The 21,942-nt window shown below is 45.8% G+C and overlaps 1 pseudogene across 1 annotated transcript in view; it reads right to left on the minus strand.

Annotated features, from left to right (window-relative positions):
- LOC147736812 (uncharacterized) overlaps positions 1–21,942 on the minus strand; it is a 116,897-nt pseudogene that overhangs the window by 61,410 nt on the left and 33,545 nt on the right. The gene's annotated exons all lie outside the window — the stretch shown is intronic.

Here is a 21,942-nt window from a genome sequence, read left to right on the forward strand (position 1 = left end):
AAGAATGGAATATACTGGTGAGAACAACAAAGCAGCATGAAAGCAGAGGGTATAAACAAGCGGGCCGTGTAGGAAATAAGAAAGGACCATGGCATGGGAATCCGCCACCAGGCTGAACAAGGGAGAAATGGAGTGGCTGCAATGAATCATGCTCAATAAACAATGCAGTGACCCTGTGTCAGTTAGAACCTGGGTATAGTCTTGCAAAAAGTATTTACAACAAGTTCCGAAGTGCACCACTTTGGCAGTCAAAATTACACCATGTGTCGGTGAAAGAGTCTGTATTCAAAAGGAAACAATCCAAATAAGAGAGCGCTGAGTCCAAAATTGCAAGTAGATGTTCAGGATTCTTTAATTTTCAGATCGAAAACGATATCTTGACATAGGCTATACATACCTACGGACAATCTTTGATCCCGGCTCACGAAATCCATTAATTTGTCATCTATTATTACTGGTAGGAACCTGATTTTCACCCTTGCACTGTTTCATTTCATTGTATTTCTCCTTGCTATATGATGAAACAAGAGAATAGTCACTTCCAGACATGTATGTGCTTGTCTATGACTACTCATGAATTTGGAGATAGGTGTAGTGATGCTATGTGTGCCTGTCATGACCGGCACAGCTGGCTATAGATCTGTAGGAATGGCTCTTCTAATTGTCACATTCCTAAACGAATGACTTGGTTTACTTGATACCGTTCTTGGCCATAGTATTGGTTATTGTATGATAGACAAATGGAATTCCTTTCCCGATGTGGTAATATGAATTATTTTTAATCGACTAACCGAGTGTAAATTCAGGATATGTTTAGCAGTCATGAATCTGGCAAACAACAAAAAAGCCAAACGTTGTGAGCGCTGTTTTGTTAACTGTAACCCTGACAATATTATGATATATGAACTGAATGTGTTGAAAATTGATATGTGTTTCAATCAAGAAATTTTGCTATTAGATGAAATTGGATGGAACAGAAAAACATAGTAGGAAAACACACCCCATAACATGTGACTGTTTTTTAAATGTTTCATGCAGCTATAAGAAAGGGGACAAACATGATAGGATAACTCCTTTCCTCTCCCCCCTACGCATACAATTCTTCCATGTCTTGCTGCAATTTTAATGGTAGCTTGTTTTTAATCTCAGCTTGCCTTTGGCAATGTTAGCACTGATTGTTTATTTATGTATTAAGCACATTATTGGTTAGTTGTAGGTATTCACACGTGGTTTTTGTATGTTTATTCACGATTCACAGCCCTGAAGAAGTTCCTCCTGAGGGAACGAAACGCGTTGGCTGGCTTTTCGATCTGAAAATTAAAGAATCCTGAACATCTACTTGCAATTTTGGACTCAGCGCTCTCTTATTTGGATTGTTTCCTTTTGAATACAGACTCTTTCACTGACACATGGTGTAATTTTGACTGCCAAAGTGGTGCATTTCGGAACTTGTTGTAAATTCTGTGTCTAACCAAAGTTGTTGGTTATACTCTCTGGACAGGGAGTATTCTGAAGATTGCACACGATTTGACAAATAATCTAAATACAAATATTGGCAATAGTTGGATTGGTGCTGGCAGGGTGCGAAAAGTGGTCCACTGTCCAAATTGTGTGTTTCTGAAAAATTTGTTTCTTGGACCCATTGAGTGCACAATCCATGCCAAGTGTAATAGTGTATTGATTTATCTTTCCCTCCTACATTGTATTTTTAAAACATTTGACTGCTAACATTGTATCAGAACACCGGTTTCGGTTAGAACTTGGTTTTTAGCACTATGTCCAAATTCAAAGACACCAGGGAGGAAATGGCATCAAGCCTATTTGGAAACAACCAACCTACGGGTGCTTCAACACCAATAGCACCCAGTACGGAAGGTCTTCGAGCCAAATTCCTAAAATTGGAAAGACTTAAAAAATCAGAGATGTCAAGGTGGTGGGATGGCATTACCTTACAAAAGTACCTGGACAATCAAAAAATCCCCAGAGGCCTGCGAATCTTAATCTTCCCGACCTTTGAAGATTTAGACGATGACGCTCTCAGGGATTGGGAAGATAACTTGAAACAGGCCTCACACACAATGATGAAAATACTAATTCGGCACTCAGAGAAAAAGGTGGCAGCTTTAAAACAAGAAATCCTTGACTTAGAACGTGATATAGACACATCGAGCTTGAAAGATAGCATTAAAAAGAACTACGAGATTTTTGACGATGTAATTAGTCGATACCAGGTTCATCTACGTGATAAGAAATTACGCAAAATAAAGCGCGACGACAATGACTATAAGACAGGGCGCATCTACACGTTTGCACGTAAATTTGATAATCCCAAACAGGGGGGAGAAGGCAAACGTGGTAGGGAGGAATCTATGAGCGCCAGCAGCAGTTCTATATCCTCAATGGGAAGCTCGTCCTCCAAGGAAGGCGGGGCATGCCAGGCCGTCTCTCCCAGACGTAATTTTTTATGGGAGATGGAACGCATCCGCCATGGGGCAAAGAAACCCAATACCAACCCAGACCCAAAACCAGAAGGGGAGGGAAAAAGTGGAAAAACAACACAGGCAAAGGGGGCAACTGTCCATCCAATGGACACCAGGTCAAAGAGAAATTAAATAATCCTATTCCTTCCTTAGATCTCGAATTAGAGATGGAATCCCCATTGACCACTAACAACGCCCTGTCTATAGTCAATTTGTCAGACCGCCAACTTACGGATGTGGAGAATAACATCCTTAAGAGAGGTCTAAGTTTCTGTCCATCACAGGTGGGGGACCCTACCTTGTTGATGGTTGATTTATTCAAATTCATACGGTTACTAAAATTAAAGGATCATTTTCACAACCATCCTGGTGCTGTTGTCTGTGATTCAAATACGAAATCTCTTTGTACTACCACTATCACTGACCTCCAAAACGCACAACTTTTGCTATCCATTGAAACTGGAGATGATCCTTCCCTACAGGAAATCCGGTCTGATCTAGACATTGAGGAGGATATAACAATCAATAGTGGCTTAAAGCCTCGCTCCAAATACATACCAACTAACACACATAGGAACATTGATGTGTTTAAGGAAAGGGTCTCACAGGACTTTTACAAAATGATCGATTCCCCCAACAAATATGCAATCAAACACAATAATCTCACAAAGGCAGAGAGGTTGGCCTTAGAAGATCTAGCCAAGGATAATAGCATCACAATAAAGGAGGCTGACAAGGGTGGGAATGTGGTCGTAATGAATACTGTCGACTATGAGAGTGAGATCAACAGGCAATTAAGTGATGGCACCTGTTATAAAAGAATTCAGGAAGATCCCATGCCCTCCCTTGCCACCCACATTAACAACCGCATACATGATTGGGGTGAGATTGGCCTACTATCAGAGGAAGAATGTCGTTACCTAAAAGTCACCTATCCTATGGCACCTTGTATTTATACACTGCCTAAAATCCATAAAGGAGGCCACTTTCCACCAGGGCGTCCGATTATATCGGGCATCAATTCCCCTACTGAACGCCTATCACAATACGTTGATGGCTTTTTGCAGCCCCTGGTGGTAAATTTGCCTTCCTACATACAGGATTCAGGAGACATTTTGAAAAAACTGGATGGTTTAGAGTGGTCAGCTGACCTCATGTTTGTCACGTTAGACGTCACGGGACTGTACACGTGTATACCGCAACATTTTGGCATCAGAGCACTGTCGTCATTTTTATCTTTGAGGACTGCAGACCACATGGATCATAATGATATGCTCATTGAAATGACTGAGCTTATCCTGTCAAGAAATTTCTTCCTGTATAAAGATCAGTGGTACCACCAAATAAGGGGCACCGCGATGGGGAGCAAATTTGCTCCTTCGTACGCGGGGCTGTTTATGGGGTGGTGGGAGCGTGAACATGCCTTCGGCAAATATGCCTCCCCCTGGATGGATATGATCATATTCTGGGGGAGGTATATCGACGATATTATCATGCTTTGGCAGGGGAGCAAAGTACAACTGCACGAATACTTCAACTTCTTGAATGACAATCCTTACAATATACAACTAACAATTAAATCTGACCCCAAACAAATCGAGTTCTTGGATATCTTGTTCTTCATTGAAGACAACATAATACATAGCAATCTATATCGAAAAGGCACATCGTGCAATAGTTTGTTACATGCCTCAAGTGCACACCCCAGCTCCACCATTCGCAATATACCCTACGGCGAAATGGTGCGCATCAGACGCAATTGTAGCAAGGAGGAAAACTTCAGACATGCAATACAGGACTGCAAGAACAGATTTACCAACAGGGGTTACAATAAGAAAACTTTAGAGAAGGCTGAGAAAAGAATACTAACCGTATCACGAAGCAATACCCTCATTAAAAAAGTTAAGAACAACAAAAAGAATAACAAACCGAGATTGTCGTTCACCACGCAATATACACAAAACAGCACGGAGGTTTTCAAGGTGTTGAGAAAACATTGGAAGTTACTGTGTGAGGTTCCCAACCTGAGGGAAGACATTATGGAAACACCTAGTGTCACCTTCAGGAGGGGGAAAACCCTACGAAACATTTTGTGCCCCAGTTATCCCACCAAGAAGAAAAAGACAGGCACTTGGCTACAGACAAAACCTATAGGATTTTACACATGTGGAGGGTGTAATGTCTGTCCACTAGGAAGAAACAAAACAAAGAAATTCAGATACAACACCGACAGAGAATACGAGATACGGCATTATATCAATTGCAATACCAGCTATGTGATCTATGTCATAGGCTGTGATTGCAATAAGATATATGTTGGAAGTACTATACGACCCTTGAAACAGAGGATACAGGAACATACTCGAGCCATAAGGAATTATGACCTCAAGTATCCCTTGACGTATCACATGCAGGAACACCACAGAGAAGGGAAGGCACTATGGTTTCAGGGTATTGACCATATACCACCCCACCCAAGAGGAGGAAATCGGGAACTGTTGCTCAGAAAAAGAGAAGCGGCTTGGATCTGTCGCTTAAAGTGTTTAGAGATGGGACACAATACACAGGACGAGTTGCACTACTATCTTGTTTAGGACACCATCGCACCAAAGATTGGAACATCTCACCCTGTATTACAGGGAGTCAGACTATACCCGAAACACATCATAGGTGCTTGTGGTCCCCTGTGTTTTGTCCTTATGCAATTCTGCTTCCCCTATGAACCTCTCTGGAATTCCAGGTTACTAATTTCCTCATGGTTGCTTTGACTATGTTGTTCGATTCATTCGTATGGTCAAGTTCCAATATTTGTCCATAGTTGCAATGTGAAATGTTTATATTCTCAATTTAATATGGATGTAGAATATACCAAACGTGTCCCCTGGGCTCTTTCTAACGGGTAGACCGAGCAGCCCTCTCCTCTATTGTCAGAGTGCCGTTTTTGATTTATATTTGGTATCACCAGTTATCCAACCTTTTTATCCTGCAATATCTCCAAATTCTTTTACTTGATTACATCACCCCATAACGGGTTTATTTATTACCTTCCCTCACAGCCGGTGTTCCTATTGGTTTATATTCCCGCTTTATACTTTCCATATTCTTTCCCGCTGATATCTTTATCGTCTCTCATTGACTAAGTACTAGTCCATTCTTGACTAGTCCAAAATGGCGGCCGTTTTCGACCCTCCCAGTAGTGGTTCGGGTCGTGGTTCCTACTAGCCGCTAACACGTGGAGAGAGTGTGTAATCTTTAAAAACTCTCCCGCCGTCAGAGGACGGTAACTTTGGCCGGAGCAGACCAGGCGCGAGCACTGAGGAGACGCCGACTGGGGATATCGAATGGAACCCCCACAGGTAGGACCCTCACTATTTTATCTTTGTTTCTCGCTATTCCTGAACCAAACCAGCATGCCATCAAAAACAACACGCAAATATTCTCATGCACGGGAAAGACAGCTTATGGGTTTATATAGCTCACTTTTGTATCTGGCTAACGTGATTAAATTATCTTGCTGTCACGCTCTGGAGGTATTTTGCTATGCGCGTCCATGACCTCACTTTGGTCACATTTATTTGCTGCTTGGGCAAACAAAATCCGAAACCCGATCGGCTATGTAGCATTAGTTGCAATAATTCCCGAGGGTTCGACACAATGTTGTCATGAACCAGGGCAGTATGGAAGCATCTCGTCCAGTTCTTTCTTAACACATTCGAACTATAAGGCGGGCTGCCCCTTCTGACCTAAGACTGTCTAAAAGAACGCACTACGTCCGTTGTCGCGTGATGTCATGTAACAAGTGCAAGTATGATTACTTCTTTTCAAAATTTAAAATAAAAAATCTTTCTTTCAAGGTAACTACCTGAATGTGACTACCTCGTCTAGAGTCGATTAGGGATCTCTGAATTGGAACCAGTGACAGCGAATAATACGAACCTCCTAAATACTTATAGGTATGTTACCCTATTCTGTCTCACGCAATGTGTCCTCCAGTAGTTCCATTCTGACAAAGTATGATTCATGTAGCTATCATAGCTCGATGTAATGTAATTAGCTATGACTTTTAACATTCTTGCAGGTTATTATTCAGCAAGAATACTTCATAGCCTTCTGTTACCCATGAAGAAGGAATGAAAAATAGAAAACAATAGAGACATTTGAAATTCCTACAGGAAGGCTCTCATAAGGTGTATTCCCTTTTGGAAGATATAAGGTAATTTCTGTCTACATGTACCCACCGTAAGAAAGGTCTTGACATGCCGTTAAAAATCAAATGATTATTTTACTAGCTTAAGAAAACTATGAAATTATGGTACCTATGTCCTCAAAGATACTGTCTTTGTTTTATACATTACTTTTAGGCAATTACCTTTCTGAAATAAATATCTGGTGACCCCATCTACTCGTCGATATCTTGACATAGGCTATACATACCTACGGACAATCTTTGATCCCGGCTCACGAAATCCATTAATTTGTCATCTATTATTACTGGTAGGAACCTGATTTTCACCCTTGCACTGTTTCATTTCATTGTATTTCTCCTTGCTATATGATGAAACAAGAGAATAGTCACTTCCAGACATGTATGTGCTTGTCTATGACTACTCATGAATTTGGAGATAGGTGTAGTGATGCTATGTGTGCCTGTCATGACCGGCACAGCTGGCTATAGATCTGTAGGAATGGCTCTTCTAATTGTCACATTCCTAAACGAATGACTTGGTTTACTTGATACCGTTCTTGGCCATAGTATTGGTTATTGTATGATAGACAAATGGAATTCCTTTCCCGATGTGGTAATATGAATTATTTTTAATCGACTAACCGAGTGTAAATTCAGGATATGTTTAGCAGTCATGAATCTGGCAAACAACAAAAAAGCCAAACGTTGTGAGCGCTGTTTTGTTAACTGTAACCCTGACAATATTATGATATATGAACTGAATGTGTTGAAAATTGATATGTGTTTCAATCAAGAAATTTTGCTATTAGATGAAATTGGATGGAACAGAAAAACATAGTAGGAAAACACACCCCATAACATGTGACTGTTTTTTAAATGTTTCATGCAGCTATAAGAAAGGGGACAAACATGATAGGATAACTCCTTTCCTCTCCCCCCTACGCATACAATTCTTCCATGTCTTGCTGCAATTTTAATGGTAGCTTGTTTTTAATCTCAGCTTGCCTTTGGCAATGTTAGCACTGATTGTTTATTTATGTATTAAGCACATTATTGGTTAGTTGTAGGTATTCACACGTGGTTTTTGTATGTTTATTCACGATTCACAGCCCTGAAGAAGTTCCTCCTGAGGGAACGAAACGCGTTGGCTGGCTTTTCGATCTGAAAATTAAAGAATCCTGAACATCTACTTGCAATTTTGGACTCAGCGCTCTCTTATTTGGATTGTTTCCTTTTGAATACAGACTCTTTCACCGACACATGGTGTAATTTTGACTGCCAAAGTGGTGCATTTCGGAACTTGTTGTAAATTCTGTGTCTAACCAAAGTTGTTGGTTATACTCTCTGGACAGGGAGTATTCTGAAGATTGCACACGATTTGACAAATAATCTAAATACAAATATTGGCAATAGTTGGATTGGTGCTGGCAGGGTGCGAAAAGTGGTCCACTGTCCAAATTGTGTGTTTCTGAAAAAATCTTGCAAAAAGTACAATGGTTCTGTCCGGTGTAACCAAAATATTTCTTATAAATACAATTCAATTTAGGAACAAGGTATTTTATGCACAGGTTAAATGTGAAAACATTTTCTGGAACACACAATAAAAGCACAGAATCAGGGTTTCAAGGTATTGGGATATTTTATATAAATTGCATCATTTATATATACCCACATACAATACATTTCATATACACGGCTGCCAACAAGGTGAAAGTCAAGGTGAGTTGTGATCAAGTGACATACTGTGCTCAGTGACATGTCTGGATGCGTGATATGTACAAAGTGATTAAGATATCTACAAGTAATGTAAGAGGCCAGGGTAAACAAAAATACTAAACAAGCATTGGCATAGCCAATAGGCCTCGCCTTTGGGACCGTATAAGTGTTTAGCCATGCAACAGTAGATGTAGTTGCACCAAGGATATTGTGCTGAATAACAAAACACTTATAAGGCCCCCAAGGCGAGACCTATTGGCTATGCCAATGCTTGTTCTCTGACTACTCTCTCACTCTAGAACATTCCAATAGAAAAGCACAAGCAATAACTCAAAATGACATGGACTCATTGGAAGAAATGCCAATCCAATGCATCATTAAAGCCGAGGCTTGACGAATGTTACATCAAAAAGGATTTCAAGAATATGATCCCTCTGGATTTTACCACCCCTAAATGTAGAAGTGAGTAGCTGAAAAGAACTCAATATCACCAAAGATGTGGCTTAGCTGTGGACCCACCTTAGAAAAAGCTTTAAGAGTTTGTATTATACACATCCTCATTGGTGTTGTAAACCTAAGTAGCTGAATAACGGAGGATCCCAATCAAAAGCATTTTTGGTGGACGATTTGATGGACTGCTATAAAAAGCTGTATCAGATGTTCTAAATACAAAAAGGGGAATGAGCACACAAACCATGAAGGACTGTCAGATTGCCCTAGTACCAGTAAGGCTTTGTAATGCTATCTTTCTGGATTTCATGCAGATATTTGGTTTGTCAAAGGGTACACCACTATCTTAGTGATTGTAGAATACCTAATAAATTACTATTGTGTTGTCAGGGTAATCTCAACTGACCTACTGCTAGCCAAACTCTTTTTGAGCAATGTGTCTCTTTCGAGACTTTCAGAAGGGTGTACCGGATTTTCATTAAAAAATGTTGAAGGATCTAATGCATTTGAGTGTTTTGCAATAGATTGGTATAGCAGCTGTAATGAGAGTGTTGTCAAACAGAATCTATTTCTAGAGTAACTGATACATCGTGATAAGGACATTCCTTTGGTGGGTTAAGGGATTAGGTACAGCCCCTTGTCAGAGTAGAATAGGATTCAGGAGGGGATCCCAACAACCCCTTCTGGAGCCATAGGGACTGTATGCATTCAGAGTAACAACACGTCTAGAGTGCATGTCTGACTGAGAAGGGGGACCCAGAGGGAGAGAATGAACTGTACTATCCAACATGAAGAAGGAAATCATTGTTTGCAGGTCATGAGGAGATTCAACATCTGATTGGCTGGGGTGTGCGATATGAAGATTGAATGCAAGTTATCATATGATTGCGTCAATGTTTGGTTGCGGTGTGCTACTAATGTGTTGAGGCCTGAGGTTCAAGGAAGCCTATAGGTGACTTGTCAGTGACTAGCGATGCAAGAACAACGTGCGAGTCAGTCTGTACTCGGATTGCATGTCATATAATATGGATTACTAGTTATTTAGCCTACGAAACAAACCAAATCATATCTTCTCTGGGTGCCAATAACAACAGTCCTCATTTTATCACCTTTAACCGAATTAGAGCAAGAGAAGAGTGAACCAGTCAAGACTCAAACTTGTGACCTTCAGACATATCTGTGCATTGGCTGCCCTAGTCGACCGAGGTACTTCACTTAGTACACACCGCTATGTCCTTGCATCAAAGTTTGGTGACACACAACACATAAGAGATACACTCAATCGCGTTAGAACATAGCTAAAGCAACATGCATCTCAGCAATCCAGAAAAGTCCAGTTTCTAACTGTATGTGTGATCTTAGACACCGAGTGATCAGTATGTGGGTGCTGATGTTTTGTGGGACTTTCCCTTTACTTATTTACTCACCCAACTTTTCACATTATGAGCCGAGCCTTTTTCTGCAGAGTTGCAGGCAGAAGAGGCCCATCAAGAACTTCACCTTGCTGTAGTTCCTAAAGCAAGGGGTGGGGTGGGGTGGGTTCACTATGCCCTTGCATACAGGCAGTCTGAAAACGTAGAAGTCATGAGTCATGCATGATGCACAGTGCCAGGATGTGAGGTGACTGTGACATGGTGTTGTTTCCAGGGCTTTAAGTGGTGTAAAAAACTGGTGGGTCTCTTCAAAGGGGGTGTTTGATGTAATTTAGAGCGTGGTTTAAAACACCCAGGCTAAAAATCTGCCCTTAGCATAGTGTTTCGCGTGACTGGTATTGTTATTTCTGTCATTGCATCCTCCAGATATATAATACAGCAAGTATCATTACACCAACAACAAGCCAGAACTATTGGCTTTGTCAATGTTTGCTAGTTCCTTAAAATAAACAACCACTGGCATTGCCAATAGGTCTCGCATTAATTAAGTTTGAGCTATTGGCATTGCTAAATATTGGAACACCAATTGCAACAAAAGTCTATAAATTGTAGGCCCAAAAAAATGTGTATTTATTTTTGTAGCAATTGTGCCATGCTGCGCTTTAGATGAATATGTTTAAAAGTAAAGAGTGCCATGCTGCGATTGCTACAATAGTTAATTGTGGATGCGTTAACAATTGATGTGTGCACTGATGGCTGGTGGTGTGTGTGCCTGGTGGAAGTGTGCACTGACGGCTGGTCACCTTGTGCTGTATGGCCTGCATGTGTTATGACTTATACCCGCATGCGTTACTACACACGCCTACAGAATGGCGCTGTTGCCTATGTTTTTTTTTTATTGACCAATCTAAGATGGGAATTACTAAGATCCTAAATTTCAATAATGCAAAAAATAAAAACTTAAGAGAATGAAAGCACTTTTCTTGTGGCAGAGCACTTGGTAGCAAATGACAGCTGCCAAGCAAGACCTCAAAAAAATCTGCAATGTTCACAATTAGTAAGAGAGCAATGGGGAGTGCGGAATAAAAAACAAGCAGTGCTGTCAGCTCCAGCTGCCATTAAGTCCACCGCATCCCACGTAGATGCAGCCATATTTGAGAGGGAGAGAGGTAGAGGGAGAGAGGCAGAGAGGTAGAGGGAGAGAGGGAGAGGGAGAGAGGGATAGAGGTAGAGAGAGAGAGGTGGAGGGAGAGCAGTGGAGGGAGACCGGTGGAGGGAGAGCGGTGGAGGGAGATCGGTGGAGGGAGAGCGGTGGAGGGAGAGCGGTGGAGGGAGAGAGGTAGAGAGGTGGAGGGAGAGAGGTGGAGAGAGAGGTAGAGAGGTAGAGAGGTGTAGAGAGGTAGGGAGGTAGAGAGATGGAGGTAGAGAGGTGGAGAGAGAGGTAGAGAGGTAGAGAGGTAGGGAGGTAGAGAGATGGAGGTAGAGAGGTGGAGAGAGAGGTAGAGAGGTGTAGAGAGGTAGGGAGGTAGAGAGATGGAGGTAGAGAGGTGAAGTCAGAGAGAGGTAGATAGAGAGAGGTGTAGAGGTAGGTGTAGAGAGGTAGAGGGAGAGAGAGAGGTAGAGGGAGAGAGGTAGAGGGAGAGAAGGAGAGGGAGAGAGGTAGAGAGAGGTAGAGAGGGAGAGGTGGAGGGAGAGAGGTGGAGGGAGAGAGGTGGAGGGAGAGAGGTGGAGGGAGAGAGGTGAAGGTTGAGAGGTGGAGAGGTGGAGGTAGAGAGGTGGAGGTAGAGAGGTGGAGGTAGAGAGGTGGAGAGGTGGAGGTAGAGGGAGGTGTAGAGGTAGGTGTAGAGAGGTAGAGAGGTGGAGGGAGAGAGGTGGAGGGAGAGAGGTGGAGGGAGAGAGGTGGAGGGAGAGAGGTGGAGGGAGAGAGGTGGAGGGAGAGCGGTGGAGGAGAGCGGTGGAGGGAGAGAGGTGGAGGGAGAGAGGTGAAGGTAGAGAGGTGGAGAGGTGCAGAGGTGGAGGTAGAGAGGTAGAGAGGTGGAGGTAGAGAGGTGGAGGTAGAGGTAGGTGTAGAGAGGTAGAGAGAGAGAGAGAGGTGGAGGTAGAGAGGTGGAGGTAGAGAGGTGGAGGGAGAGAGGTAGAGGGAGAGGAGTGGAGGGAGAGAGGTAGAGAGAGGTGGAGGTAGAGAGGTGGAGAGAGAGGTAGAGAGGTGTAGAGAGGTAGGGAGGTAGAGAGGTGGAGTCAGAGAGGTGGAGTCAGAGAGAGGTAGATAGAGAGAGGTGTAGAGGTAGGTGTAGAGAGGTAGAGAGAGAGAGGTAGAGAGAGAGAGAGAGAGAGTTAGAGAGTGAGGTAGAGAGAGGTAGAGAAAGAGGTAGAGACTAGAGAGAGGTAGAGAGAGAGAGTGAGAGAGAGAGAGAGAGAGAGGTAGCGAGAGAGGCAGAGAGAGAGCTGTGGCAGCTGGGTAGAGTCTGCATGTCTTAAAGCTTGTGTACGGTATTAATGCAGCATGAAGGTAGAGGAAAAAGACAACAGAGTAGATGCATACATGGTCAAAGGCAAAGAAATAGTCAACAGATGGGTGTTGTGTGATCTTTGACTGTGGGTGCTGTTACCTGTCCCATGAATCCTGTAAACAATCGGGTGTAATTTGCTGAGTCCAAAACAACTCAGTCCCCCCAGACAAACTCTATGGATGTAGGGGTGGAAGTAAAAAAAATAGTCACAGCGAGTCGGACCAGAGCTGAGCCAGGGGCCTTCCTGGGCTCTAAGAGCGTGTGCACGAGCCCAGCCCGAAAAATGTTTGGCATGTATATCATGTAAAAACGAGACGAACTCTCTTCTAAATTCAAACAACTACATTTATTTAAAATGCAGATGTTCACCCTTGTACAACAGTTCTAAATCTTTGCAGTGTTTTGGGCATTTTTTTAAGTATTTTTTTTTTTACATGATTGTGAACACATTCATGCCTCCCGCCCTGACGACTTTGCCACGAGTGCACAAAGAGTCGATGTGGGTAAGACAAAGAATGCCAGCTCAGCTTTTCACGTCTTTCAAATGACAACAAACTGAGCACGGGTGAATTTGGTCAAAGCAAATCAAGTTACTTACTGATTAGCGCTGAGAATAAGCAAACTGCGGCAGTTGGTGCTATCTTAAAAGCAAGTTATAATCAACCACCAAAGTAGCGAAGTACAACAAGCATTGGCGTTTATTAGTCAAACAAGCACATGAAAAGAAGAAAAAACAAGCATTGGAAATGCAATAGGTCTCGCATTAGAAAAGTTGGAGCTATTGGTCTTGTAAATGACAAATATTTTATTTATTTGTTGCTTTTTAAAATAGCTAAATTGATAGCTTTGTCATTTACAATGCCAATAGTTATAACTTTCGCGAATGTGACACCTATAGCATTTGGAATGCAACATGTTTTGTATTTACGTGACTTCGATGGCAGCTCTGGTCGTTAGGTCACATCTCTAGAGAGCAGGAGAGTGCAGCAGGGGAGAGAAGCACAGCAATGCAATAGTTCTCGCATTAGGAAAGTTTGAGCTATTGGTATTGTAAAGGACACTTTTTTTATTTATGTGCTTGTTTTGATAATAGCGAAATTAATAGCTTTGTTATTTGCAATGCCAATAGTTTTATCTTTCGCAAATGTGACGCCTATTGTAACACAATATGCGTTGTAGCACTGAGTGGTGTGAGGGTGAGGGAGGGTGAGGGTGAGTGGGTGTGTGAGGGTGTGAGGGTGAGGGTGAGTGAGGGGGTGTGAGGGTGAGGGTGTGTGAGGGGGTGAGGGTGTGTGAGGGAGTGTGAGGGTGAGTGAGGGTGTGTGAGGGGGGTGTGAGGGGGTGAGGAGGTGAGGGTTAGGGGGTGTGAGGGTGACTGAGGGTGTGAGGGTGAGGGGATGAGGGTAAGGGTGTGTGAGGGTGAGGGGGGTGATGGTGAGAGAGGGTGAGGGTGTGTGAGGGTGGGTGAGGGTGTGTGAGGGTGAGGGTGTGAGGGTTGTGGGGGGGGTGAGGGTGGGTGAGGGTTTGTGAGGGTGAGAGGATGTGAGGGTGTGTGATGGTGAGGAAGTGTGAGGGTGACTGGGGGTGTGTGAGGGTGAGGGGGTGAGGGTAAGGGTGTGTGAGGGTGAGTGGGTGTGTGAGGGGGTGTGAAGGTGTGTGAGGGTGAGTGAGGGGGTGTGAGGGTGAGTGAGGGGGTGTGAGGGTGAGTGAGGGGGTGTGAGGGTGAGTGAGGGGGTGAGGGGTGAGGGTGTGAGGGTGACAGGGTGTGTCAGGGTGAGGGGGTGAGGGTAGTAAGGGTGTGGGTGTCTGAGGGTGAGGGGTCTGAGGGTGAGGGGTGTGAGGGTGAGTGAGGGTGAGAGGGTTGTGAGGGGGGTTGAGGGTGTGAGGGTGAGTGAGGGTGTGTGAGGATGAGTGGGTGAGGGGGTGAAATGGCCTTGGTTCTGTGTGAAGCAACATCTAGGTCCCTTTGGCTGTATGCCTGTATGAAAAAAATAACACCTCAAATGGCTGGGCTCCGCGGTTGCAATGGACTGTGCTTACGACACAATTCAACAAGCACTGGCAAAGGCAGTGAAGAAAGTTTGAGCTATTGGCATTGTAAATGACACTTTTTTATGTGTTTGTTTTGAAAACATACATTAATAGCATTGTCATTTACAATGCCAATAGCTTTTCCTTTCGCAAATGTGACACCTATTGCATTTGTAGTGCAATATGTGTTGAGAGTGAGTGAGTGGGAGAGTCAGTGAGTGAGTGGGAGAGTCAGTGAGTGAGTGGGAGAGTCAGTGAGTGAGTGAGTGGGAGAGTCAGTGAGTGAGTGAGTGAGTCAGTGAGTGATTGAGTGGGAGAGTCAGTGAGTGATTGAGTGGGAGAGTCAGTGAGTGAGTGGGAGAGTCAGTGAGTGAGTGGGAGAGTCAGTGAGTGAGTGGCAGAGTCAGTGAGTGAGTGGGAGAGTCAGTGAGTGAGTGGGAGAGTCAGTGAGTGAGTGAGTGGGAGAGTCAGTGAGTGAGTGGGAGAGTCAGTGAGTGAGTGGGAGAGTCAGTGAGTGAGTGAGTGGGAGAGTCAGTGAGTGAGTGGGAGAGTCAGTGAGTGATTGAGTGGGAGAGTCAGTGAGTGATTGAGTGGGAGAGTCAGTGAGTGAGTGGGAGAGTCAGTGAGTGAGTGGGAGAGTCAGTGAGTGAGTGAGTGGCAGAGTCAGTGAGTGAGTGGGAGAGTCAGTGAGTGAGTGGGAGAGTCAGTGAGTGAGTGAGTGGGAGAGTCAGTGAGTGAGTGGGAGAGTCAGTGAGTGATTGAGTGGGAGAGTCAGTGAGTGATTGAGTGGGAGAGTCAGTGAGTGAGTGGGAGAGTCAGTGAGTGAGTGGGAGAGTCAGTGAGTGAGTGAGTGGCAGAGTCAGTGAGTGAGTGGGAGAGTCAGTGCTCTGTGTGCTTTCATATTGCAGTGACTCAGTCATTTAGTATGGAAATGCAATTCCTGGTACAGGAATTGTGATATTAAGTTGAGTATTGCATTGTGGGTTGAATGCTTTATGGCCTGGAACCAGCCATGCCGAGACGCCGAAACTGACAACGGTAACCACAGCTCTGTACCCACCTGTAACAAGTACAACCAGGGACGGGTAGCTCTTTGAAATACAAGAACGTTTTTCGGACAAGACCTACAAAGTCCACGATACAAAGAAAAGATAAGGGAAGAGAGATACTCCAAAGGCTTTTAAAGAAATAAGCTGGAATAAAGAAATGACCAGAAAATTCCCAGTGTGACTACAGAGGGATTTTACAAAAGACAACTTACCGGATATACTCGCAGCGCCCTGAAAAAACTCCTTGGTAGGGAGTGAAACGCATTGGCTGATCTCACTACTTATTTTATTGATATGCCTTTTGTTGCCGAACAAAGATAAATAAAGAACATTTCTCTACTTATTTTATTTGGACTTTCATTTTGGTGCGCCCCCTTGAGTATCTAAACTGCTTTATGGCATATGTCTTGATTTTAAATTCTGGGTTCTGTAAACTAAGGCCGAGGGCAAACACATTTTCATTGTCTTTTTAGGACGTTGTTTAGTTGTAAACATTTACAATAAAATTATTGATGAGAAAACAGTGCTTGGCAGGGATGTGAGTTAGTTACTTGTCTAGTTTGCAAGGGTGTGTGGGAGTGCAGAGGGGGAAAAGGAGTATGTGTGCGTGTTAAAACGATCTATAAGGGTGGAATGTATACAATGTATTGAATCCCCTAGTGGCAGGATGAAAGAAACTTGGGGGGAAAAATCTACAAACTGAGGTCTACATTTGTCTGCCCATTCAATCCTCCAAGGAGGTGTCAGTGATATTCCTCAGGAATAATGTCACCCTCCCTGCTAGCACGGTATAATCAAGGCACTCGTTTTATACACTACCCGGAGCTGCAGTGTATGTATGATGTCAGGTATCCACTCCAGTAACCGAACTATAGGTCTGTAACGAGAAACGAGAAACTTACAACATCAATACAAGTTTAAAATAAGGAATACAAGACGGCCGAACCCTGATGGACTCCTTATGTTGAAAATGTACCAGTGGTGGCCGTTTTTGCCCACAGTGAATAGCGTCTGTGTCCCAGCAAGGATGCCAAACCATCTTCATGCTGCCTATATGGATGTCGTTATTCCCGATAGCGTCCAAAAGAATGAAGGAAATGCACTTAGTGAGGTTTTTGCAAAGGTAGTAAAATGCATGCTGCCTACTCCCAAGATGATTTACGGAGTGCCAAAGATTGGCACGACCTTTGACCTTTTGAAGCCAGATCATACTCTGGTAAGTGGCCACGTTACGCAATGATCGTAATAGATACGTATGCCTGGGCTGAGGCGCGAGATAATAGGAACACAAACTGCAGGGTAGATGAACGAAGAATAGTGCATATGTTGACTACATGCTGTGCTCCAGCTCGCAGAATAATTATGCAGACAAAAAACTAGCTTTGTGCTTCAAAGCACTGTTTCTGTCTCACATCTACGCAATCTCACACAAATGGGACAAAGCCCTGTCAGCTGCATTATGCAAAATTAACAGAAATGGATCAGGCGGTATTATCAAATAGGAAAGGTTTTGAATCCTGGTTATAGTGCAATAGGGTGCTCGGAAGAGGAGCTAAAATATGGGGCTCAGAAATACAAAGCAACACAGAAAATAATAGTTATTCTGTCAAGGGTTCAAACAAGAGAGACCATCACCCTGTCCCAGGAAGATTTAATAAATCAGTGCCCATCAGGAAATTCCCAGAGAGGAATACATGCAATTTCAACACTGTGGCTCTGCAACAGAGCACATGAGCGAAACCTTGGTTTGGGCTCGCTCACCATGCTGTCCGCCCATCCCTGTACGTAAAATGGAATAATGGCGACATTAAGCAAAATCGTAAGCCGTATTACTCCAGCAACACTTCTGGTTTGTAGAGAGTCAGGCGGCACAGCAGAGCTGTCGGCAGAGAGGGTTCAGTTCACACCAATGCCTCACACTCCATTTTCCACAAAATAATTATTCTCACCAAGCGGAGAGCAGGGGGATCAAGAGATTAAAGCCTGCTCCAGCATTCTTTCAGCACCTCGATTAAAAGTGGCTAGATGTTCAGGAAGCTTATGTTTAGTCTGAAGAAATCTAGCAGGCTGTCCAGGATGTGGTATGAGGGGCGAGCGACTCGCACCTTAAGCAGATTCTTTCAAATGATGACGCACCTAAGGTCCTTTGGCAGCCACAACCTCAGACAGAGAAGGGACAGGCATAATGAAATCATCTCCTACGCAGAAATTAAGTACGAGGTTTGAATTACAGCGGTGAGATTTGGTATGCAATGATTGTGGATTCTGCCTTTGAATATATATAACAAGCAGATCAGAGAAGCAAACTGGTCCGTAATTCTATTTTGACGCTACGCTCAGAAAAGGCCTGACTAAGAGAGAGAGAGAAACAAGACGGAGGGCATTTCTGTGGGGAGGGGGGAGGAGAAATGCGACACGGCCGCACTTCACACGGCCGGCCGGCCGTGAAACTGAAAGCACGGCCGGCCGGCTGTGAAAGCCTTTGATGTTGCAGGGGGTGGAGCGGCACCAAGCTGGGCAACAGATGGCTGACAATTTGATGCTGTGCACGCGCATTTTAGGTCAATGCGCTTGCGCATTGGCCTAAAAGCACACGGGCACAGCATCAAATCGCCAGTCAGTTAAAGTCTGTTTAAAGCCCTATAGTCTCGCTTCTTTCAATGCATGCGCATTGAGAGGTCACGAGACCTAAAAAGATGCGAGTCGAGTGTGAGGGTGAGGGGGCAACGCAGGGGGCAGGATTACAAACGCCACGGGAGAGGGGAGCAATTGAAGTGCGGCGGAAGCATCAAAGGGCTGGGAATGCGTGGGGGGAAGGGGCGCAACACAGTGACAATGTCACATACTTAAGTGAAATGAAGCAGCAGTTGCATGCGGTGATAAAAAGAGAGAATGTATAGGAAGCAAAGAAGACAAAGGGATATGCAGAATCTAGCATATAGCTTCAGTTTTTAGAAATAAAGCTAAATGTTGAAAAGGTCATACCTCCCCATTAAAATGTCTGCGGTTTTGATTTGTGCATTAAATAAATTACTTCCTAATGTATTTGTTTGATGTACACGTTTCTGTATTATGGTGTATTGTTTGGGGGTTGACATCGTTAAAAATTGGTTAGGCGGAGATCAGTGGCTACTAAAAGGGATTCATTGGAGGTCCTCAGAATTCAGAAAGTTAAGCAACACTTGCATAGCGCTTCGACTTTTAAAAAGTGCTGAAAAGCTCAAATCTTTCCATAAATATATCAATATCTTTTGTTTCTGAGTTCAAATCAAGTACGAGAACAGGTGTAAAGCCCGAAAGAAAAATAGAGAGGGGACCATTAGAAAACGCCAGTGCACTCGTCACACATCTCTGTAGCGTTCACACACAACGGCTAAGTCTGCAGGCGCTTTTTTCAAAGCAGCGCACAATACAGACTGGTAAGTTCAAACAAGCATAACCCATGCATTTCTGAGAGTGTAAACTCTGCAAAAATAAACTGGAAAAACAACACCACCAGAAAGAAATGTTTTAGAGAAATACAGTCATGCTATTTTCCCAACAATCTACTTTACTATGACCTGGTTTGAACCGCAAAGAAGCACAACCTTCAACAGCGACAACAAATGCATTGGACATATGGACATATTTTGATTTCAGAAATAGTAAAAATATAAAAAGTAAAACAAAACAAAAAATCACAAAAGAAAAACATGTTTTCACTCGCACGTGGGACCTACATCTCCACAAAGCCTAATGATGCCAGGGAACACTGGGACAAAAACAAATAAAAACATATTTAATAACGTTAAAAAAAGTAGATCAGGGGGGGCGTGGCCAAGATGGCGAGCTGAACGGACGTGCTTGTCCTCGGCTCCCCGGCCCTATGCCCTGTTAGCCCCCTTCACGCTGTGGTGGCCCTCGAAAACAAGTGCATTCTGACCCTCGGGAGGTGGGCAGTAACCTCCAGCTTGGAGATAGACCGCCGGCGAGAGGAGGCGAACAAATTCGGCACGGCCGGCAAGCAGGCCCGGAGTGGAGGACGGCCTCGGCCGAGGCGAACCCGGGGCTGGGAGATCCGGAGAGCTCCACGGATCGATCCCACTGGCTGCGGAGCAAGCGGAGACCGGCGTCCCCAGCCGCGGCAGCGTAGAGTCCCCCGGGGGCTGGCGGAAGTGGAGTGACCCGCCCCCGAGCCAGGGTGAGAGATGGCGGCCCGGTGCACGTCTGCACCGTCCCTAATTGAGGCCCCGGCTTGGGCCCATGCGGACATCCCCGGACACATTGGCGGAGACAGCGAGGGGCCAGGCGCGAGACGAAGGATGCGTCGCTCAGCCTGGGCGGGGGCTTTGAGCTCCGCGCCTGTTGAGGGGCGCCAGTGGCTGTAGGGAGCAGTCTCCGCCCGGCTCCCAATCAGCGTACTGTCCAGGGCGAGGCCCCGGCTTTGGGCCTGGTGGCAGCAGCGGGGCCCAGCAGACTGGAGTGGCAGCGGTGAGACCAGCGTGGTGGGTGACCGATGGATGCAGCGGAAGCCTAGAGCAACAGGAGGCTCTCCGTGCGACACCCCCGCCCCCCCACAGCACCGTGGACTGGCCTAAACGGAACACTCGAAGGTAAGCCCGCGCATCCCTGGGGCCACGCAGCGCCGGATTAAGGACGCTGGACAGGCGGCAGGGGGCTCCGGGGGGTGCGGGTGAGACCACGTATAGGGGCCGAAGGGCTGGACACTGAGCCAGCGGCCCGGAGGAGCAGCACCGGAGTCTGGGCGGTTGGGCCTCCTGACCACGTGGTTACCCGGCCTCGGACCGGAGGCAATCTGAGGAAGCGGAACGGAGGGCCAGATTCGTGCGGCGCCAACGGGGTGAACTGGGGCCTGTGGCACCAGTGGGAAGAGGCAGGCCCCCCCGCCGGAGCACTGAAGGTGGGGTGGGCCCAGCGACAGTTGGAACGGTGCCCCCCGCACCCGGCTTACTGGAGAGTCCTGGGGGTGCCAAGAGACCCCGGCGGCAGAGCAGACCGGGCCGCTGATCTCGGGGGGCAGAGTAATCGAGTCCCCGGTTGGGAGTGTGCAAGAGAGAGGAGTACGTGAGGGCAAGACCCGGGGAGCCCGGCGGAGAGGAGTGGCACAGAGGACTTGGTGGGGGAGGATTGAAGGCCACAGGGGCTCTGCTGGTGAGCCTGCGCCGGACGCGTGTGGACGGGAGTAGGCTTCCCCCCCCGGAGCTGACTGAGTTACGAACCTGCGACGGGAGGAGGTATGGCCAGTTCGAGTCGCAGAACCAACCGCACCATCACAGACATGCTCGCGAAACCCACCACCAAGGGAGGGAAGGCGCAGACGACCCCTCTACCCCAGCAGCCACAAGCTTGCAGCAGCAGGAGGAGCAGGAGGCTCCCATCACGCGCACCTTCCTAGAGACGCTATTTAACACCCTTAGAGATGACTTCCAGGTTCTCAAGCAGGACATCGCAGGGGAACAGCAGGAGCTACGCCGTGACTTGGATGGCTTGGGGGAGAGGGTAGCGGCGGTGGGGGAGTCCGGCCATGCTCGCAGTGACGAGCTCACGCACTTGCAACAAGAGGTCCTCCGCCTTCAAGAACAACAGGTAGGCCTCCAGGCGAACGCGGAGGACCTGGAGAACAGCTCACAAAGGAATAACATTTGGGTCCGGAATGTGCCACAGGGTGCCGAGGGGAACAGTGTCACTGAATATCTACAGGCCCTCTTTCGAGCGGTGTTGGGGGAGGCAGAGGACTTTCCCGTCCGCATAGACCGTGCCCACAGGGTGGGCCTGCCGAGACGAGCACCGGCCCCGCCACCCGACATACTGGCCTACCTCCCAGATTTTCCGTTGAAGGAACGGATTCTCCAGGAGGCCCGGTGCAGCAACCTCTGCAATTCCGGGGAGTGACTGTGGCGTTGTATCAGGACCTGTCAGCCATCACGCTGCAGAAGCGGCGCAAATTTTAAACCCGTGACCACCTTTCTACGTGAGAAAGCAATACCGTATTCCTGGGGCCACCCATTCCGGATCATTTTTAAGTGGCAAGGGAAGCTGCACCAACTTCGATCCCTCAGAGACACCTGCTCCCTTTTGAACATAGACCTGCCGGACCCCTCGGATTCGGAGGATGAAATGCAACATGGCTCTCAGGCAGGGTCGGAG

Source organism: Lissotriton vulgaris, chromosome 1_2, assembly GCF_964263255.1.
Source record: "Lissotriton vulgaris chromosome 1_2, aLisVul1.2, whole genome shotgun sequence".
NCBI lineage: Eukaryota > Metazoa > Chordata > Amphibia > Caudata > Salamandridae > Lissotriton > Lissotriton vulgaris.